The sequence below is a fragment of the Bufo gargarizans genome, chromosome 2 (genome assembly GCF_014858855.1).
Source record: "Bufo gargarizans isolate SCDJY-AF-19 chromosome 2, ASM1485885v1, whole genome shotgun sequence".
In the NCBI taxonomy this organism is placed as follows: Eukaryota; Metazoa; Chordata; class Amphibia; order Anura; family Bufonidae; genus Bufo; species Bufo gargarizans.
The window spans coordinates 145,410,648-145,417,197 of record NC_058081.1 but is presented as its reverse complement, the minus strand read 5'-3'; positions in this window follow the sequence as shown (position 1 = coordinate 145,417,197).

Below are 6,550 nucleotides of genomic sequence, written 5' to 3'. Positions count from 1 at the left end.
AGGTCTGCGCTTGATGTCCTGCTGCAGAATAAAGTTGGAGCCAGTTAGATGCCTCCCTGATGGAATTGCATGATGGATAAGTATCTGCCTGTATTTCTCAGCATTGAGGACACCATTAATCCTGAAAGCCACAACTAAATTTGAAATACTGAAAGCAGCCTTAGACTTGAAAATATATATTTTTTTTTTTTATCATGGTGGGCTCAATATACAATAAGTTCCCTTTCGTCCTAACCAGCAGCACAAGTGGGGATTTGCCCCTGTGAAGCTGGTCAGGACAGGCAGAATTTTTATTGAACAAAAATCTCTGCCAAGTATCATTAATAAATTAATTGATGCCCCCCCCCCCCCCCCCCTATATAACCCGCCCCCTGCCTGGACGGGGTTGCTTTTTTTCTGTCCTGTGGACTGGAATGGTCAGGCTAAACTCCTTCAGGAGTTTTCTCCCCTGGTAGGGTTGAGTATGTTAATGTGTGTTTGCATTTTTGTTTGTTTTACAGGTCCGCTGCTGCAGACGATGGATCCGGCCAGGATATGAGGAGCGTCCGCTGTAGAGATCCCTTTTTTCTCCCCTTCCCCCCTTTTTTTCCTTCCCTCTCCGTTGCTCATAGCCTTACCCTGCGCTTTCGTCAGCGCCGCAGGTTAGCCTCCCTCTGCCATTTTCGTAATATCGGAAGTGCGTCATGGATCACTTCCGGTTTAGGACGCCGTTCGTGCGCTCCAAGGAATAATAAAGCAAGAAGGCTGACTCCACTAGGGCTCTTTCCCTCAGCGGCACAGGGTATTACACTATGGGTACCCTTAGTTTGATTAAAATCAAACAGCTTAGTACCTCCAAGGACTGGGGCGGGGGAAGGGAACAGGCGGGGGCATGGCCTACCACCCTATTTAAACCTCCAGGTGCTAGGTGCTGTTTGTATGCAACTGACCTGTGGTTCGAGTGGTGTCTTCTGTGTCTCCAGCATGTCGACCAATCCAGATCCCTCTATGCCTTCTCTTGGTAAGGTGGAGGTAAATTTTTTCTAAGGTGAGGTAAAATACACCTATATTAACTGTATTATTATTACTATTTCTAGGGAAGTCTACGCACAAGCAGAGACATTTGGCTTGTTCTAATTGTAGCACCCCCTTGCCTGATGGATATGAGTTACACCGCTGTCCAGGTTGTCGACCCAGACCTGTGAATCCAGAACCTACAATGGTGATGTTCTCCTGGATGAAAGAATTCATGGACACCTCAGTCGCACAGATAAAAGGCGTGGTTTCGAATAAGAGACCTAGAGAGGCCTCTCCGGGGCCAGTCCCCATGTTAGAAGAAGTCGTCTCCTTAGAAGATAATTCTTCCTCTGATGATGAGGACGCGCCATTTTTCTTCCCGGCCGAAAAAACTCAGAGGCTACTTTGCTCCATCAGGTCAAGGGACCAGGATGTTGAGCATGGGGAAGCTCCACAATCCACCTCTAGGGGGCCAAGGGCCTTCAAAGTGGACGATGCTTTGAAAAAAATGATGGCCTTGGAATGGAAACACCCGGAAAAGGGTCCTGTCCTGACCAAAAGATTTAAATTAATGTTTCCCCTACAGGAGGAAGACTCCCAGAGTTGATTTCCACCTCCTAAAGTAGATATGGCAATATCTAAGCTTTCTAGGAGAACTCTAGTTCCCTCTGATGATGGAAGTAATTTAAAGGACCCCCTAGACAGACGAGCTGAATGTTCACTTAGACGCAACTACACTGCGGCTGCTGCCTCTGCCTCTGTGGCTGTCGCCAGCAGTGAAGTCTCGAATTTCATCCGCACCCGCACTCTTAGAATTCAGTCTGAGTTGGATTCTGGGGTTGCCAGAGATGATATACTGGACCAGTTCAAGACCCTTTTGTTAGGGATAGTTTTTTTGGCTGATGCATTCCAGCAGCAGCTAAAGTTAGCTGCTAAATCTTTGGCACTTTCTTCGGCCAGTAGACGCCGCTTGTGGCTGAAAGCCAGGGCAGCAGACAACACGTCAAAATTCAACCTCTGCTCCCTTCCCTATGAGCCGGGCTGACTATTCGGTTCTGAGCTGGATCGCTTAATGGAGGACCTCGCTGATAAAAAAGGGAAGTCCCTTCCTCAACAGTCCTTTTGGGGTTGAGAAAGAGGTAGACCAGCAAGGTCCCAGAGGGGAGATAGGACCCAGAAGTATCCTGAAGGAAGGTAGAGGCCGCGGTCGTGGAAACCACAGGGCTGAACCATGACTATTAGCAGCCCGATGGCCCCCCGTCCCCACTCACTGTTCCAGCCCCAAACCCTTAGTTCATTCCTCCAGTTGGAGGTCCTTTAAGTTTATTTCGAGTTTTTTGGAATAAAAAAATTCCAGACCCATGGGTGTTAGAAGTCATAACATCAGGGTACAAGATCGACTTTATTTCCCTACCTCAGGAGAGGTTTATCCTGACAAGGGTTTTGACTCCCACCAGGCAGTTAATCCTGGAAGAATCAGTATGGCAGTACGTACAAAAGGGGGCACTGGAGAAACTTCCTCCGCGCGAGCAAGGTTGGGGAGTCTATTCTCCCATATTTCTGGTCCCAAAGCCATCAGAGGATTGGCGTATGATCGTCGACCTACGCTATTTAAACAATTTTATCAGAAAGAAGCATTTCCGGATGGAAACCATTCGTTCAGTTCTAAACATCATGAACCCAGGAGATATGATGGTGACGATAGATCTGAAGGATGCTTACCTTCATCTTCCCATCTATCCAGCGCACAAAAAATACCTCAGAGTTGTGGGGACCATAGGCGGTGTAGTGAAGCACTACCAATTTGCGGTGTTGCCCTTCGGCATCTCCTCTGCCCCGCACACCTTTACAAAGGTGGCGGCTCCTGTTGTAGCGCATTTAAGGCTTCTAGGGTTAGAAGTCGTCCCCTATTTAGACGACTGGCTGCTAAAAGCCGCCTCCACAGTCGACTTGCAGACTCACCTCCAGCAAGCTCTCCACACTCTGCAGACTCTAGGTTGGCTTATAAACGGGGACAAGTCACAGTTGATCCCATCCACCACGAGAACATTCCTAGGGTTTGCGATCGACTCACAGCAGATGATCCTGTCCCTCTCACCTCAGAGGAAAGACAGAGTAATAAAAGCAGCAGAGTTTCTACTTCCACTCAGATGGGTGTCTATCAGGGTTCTCATGAGGATGTTAGGCCACATGTCAGCGTCTGCAGAGGCAGTTCCATGGGCCCTATGGCATCTACGCCCACTTCAGGAAGAAGTGTTAACCGTATGGAATTGCAAGCCAAAGGACTTGGATTAAATGCACTCCCTGTCTGTAAAAGCCCATTCTTCACTCAGGTGGTGGAGGAACCTAACAGATGGGAGGTCCTTGATCCAACCGCGTTGGATCACGTTGACCACAGATGCCTCCCTTCTAGGTTGGGGAGCACATCTGGAGGACTATCCAGTACAAGGTACCTGGAGTCCTCAGGAGAGACTTCTCTCTTCCAATTTGAGGAAGTTGAGAGTGGTCAGACTAGCCCTCAATAATTTTGCTCCTCTCATTCGCAGTCAAGCGGTGAGAGTCCGGACAGACAACACAACAGTAGTGGCTTATCTAAACAGACAGGGAGGAACGAGATCCCAGACTCTCCTGAGGGATGTGGGACTAATTCTCGCTTGGGCAGAGACAAACCTATCCCACCTAATGGCGGTTCATATCAGAGGAGACCTCAATGTAGTGGCAGATCGCCTAAGTCGGGGCCTATCCGTTCCAGGGAAATGGTCATTGAACGAGAACATCTTTTCCAGGATTGTCCAGCGTTGGGGTACTCCAGAGATCGATCTGATGGCAACTCGTTTGAACGCCAAAGTGAACAGGTTCTGCTCCCTTTATAAAGAGGACAACCCGGTAGCCATAGACGCTCTGTCCATAACTTGGAGGTTCAGGCTGGCTTATGTGTTCTCTCCAATTTCCATGATACCAAGGGTATTGATGAAGATCAAGCAAGACCAGACCTCAGTGATAGCCATCATACCATTCTGGCCAAAGAGGTCTTGGTTCACCCAGCTCATGCAGATGAGTCAGGGCACATATTGGAGACTTCCCCTAATACAGGACCTAGTGTATCAGGACACAGGTCCCTGTTAGATCTGAGGAGGCTCAGTCTGACAGCCTGGAGATTGACAGGTCTCTTCTAGACGCTAGAGGGTTATCTGCGGAGGTCTTGAGAACAATCTCACTCTCCCGGGCGGAGTCCACAAACAAGAAATACTCCAGGATATACAAAATTTTCATCCTATGGTGTACTGAGAGAGAGGTAGTTCCCTCAGATCCTCCTCTCTCAGCAATACTACAGTTTCTTCAAGATGGTCTAGACAAGGGTCTAAGCCCATCTACTCTCAGAGCTCACGTCTCTGCTTTGTCGGCATGTATTGATAGGCCAATTTCTCAAGACCCCCTAATCAGGAAGTTCCTTAAAGGAGCTCAGAGACTTAAATCTAGCATCCTGAGACCGATCCCTGAGTGGGATCTAGGAATAGTGCTAAAGGGGTTGTGTGTTCCCCCCATTAGAGCCATTAGACGAGGTAGACTTGAGATTCCTATCTCTCAAAGTCACCTTTCTATTAGCCATTACCTCGGCTAAAAGAATTGGGGAACTTCAAGCTCTAGGAGCGGCAGAGCCATACCTAATTTTCCTCCAGGACAGGGTCCTGTTGAGGTTGCTGCCAACCTTTCTGCCGAAGGTTCCTTCATTCGCAAATCTTAACCAGACAATAACATTACCGAAGTTTTCCCCTGCTCCATCATCTCCAGTGGAGGAAAGGTTACTTACCCTGGACATTCCAAGGGTTCTAAAAATATATCTACATAGAACACTGGACTTCAGAAGATCTGAGAATCTCCTTCTAGCCTACTCAGGGAAAAACAGATGGCTTAAAGCCTCCAAGCCTACCTTGAGTAGGTGGATCAAGGACACTATCCATTTGACCTTTTTATCACAAAATCTGTCACCGCCGTCATTTGTATCTGCCCATTCGACCAGGGCAGTATCCACATCGTATGCTGAAAGGAAGTTAATTCCTTTAGACTAGATTTGCGCTGCCGCCTCTTGGAGTTCCCAGAACACCTTTATCTCTCACTACCGTATAGATTCAAGGTGAGCTGAAGGTGCTGCCTTTGGACACACCGTTCTAAGTCCTGCACTCCCTTAGACTGAGAGAAATTATTTGTTGGTGTATATGTTCACATAATATTTTGCCCTCCCAGATTTGTGTAAAGTCCTTGCTACTTCCCCACTTACTTGTGCTGCGGGTTAGGACGAAAGGGAAGCGTCAATTTTGACGTAAATTTGTTTTCCCTTAGTCCTAACAGCAGCGCACAAATTTCCCACCCTTTTGGTTGTGTGAATTACTTGTTAAAAAAGCAACCCCGTCCAGGCAGGGGGCGGGTTATATAGGGGGGGGGGCATCAATGAATTAATTAATGATACTTGGCAGAGATTTTTGTTCAATAAAAATTCCGCCTGTCCTGACCAGCTTCACAGGGGCAAATCCCCACTTGTGCTGCTGGTTAGGACTAAGGTAAAAAAATTTACGTCAAAATTGACGCTTCTGTATACCACAGAAAGTTAAAGACGTTGTCCCAGTTTGGGCAACTGGCTGTAAATTACCTAAAATAGCAAATTCATTTATACTCACCTGTTTTCTCCACTGCTTCTTCCTGCACACCTTTGTGCACACTGGTCACTGCTGCAGCCAATCACTGGCCTCTGCAGAGAGGTCCCATGCACGGCTAAGACAAGCGATGACCTGTGAATGGAAGGTTACCACTGCAGCCAAGAAGATAGCCCAGCACTCAACGACACACATGTATCAATTAATTTGTTTTTTTATTTATTTACAGGAGTTGCCTAAGTTTTTATGTAATTTAAATGCAAATATCACAACCAACTATTAAATTGGTTCTCCATTCTTATTATAAATGCTTGCTGTGACAGGAACCATTCAGAAAGAGAAAACACATGTAGATCTACCTTTGTGTACCCACATTTGTTGTTCCAATGTATTAGTCTAGGTAATCCTCTGTGAGCTAAACAGAAAAGCCGAAAAAATGTCTTGCTTTTTGTGGCCACCAAACTAATGTTACCAATCATTGACATAAACTCCAGCTACGTGAATGGAAAAATACTGTAGGTGTGTACATGTAAGGCCCATAAATGTAAGCATAACATTTTTGCTTACAACCTGAGATTTTGAAGATTTTGAAAGTTGTAGAACTTTATTGTGAACCGATTAAGCTTAAAGGGATTGTTCAGCCAGTGAAACATTTTTAAATCCAGCTCAGATGGGTGTTAAACAATGAAACACTCACCCTACTGCTTCTCCGCCCTTACCGTTCAGATGATTTCTGGGTGCCCCACTGGCCTCTCCTTCCTGTTCCTTCTCAACACTACCAATCACTGACTGAGGTGGGCCACCAGAAGGGGAGACTGGCGGGGACCTGGAAAGTGTGTCAGGGAATCAGTGAGGTAAGTATTTTATTTTTTATTTTTTTTATTCTTTTTTTAACCTTTTGT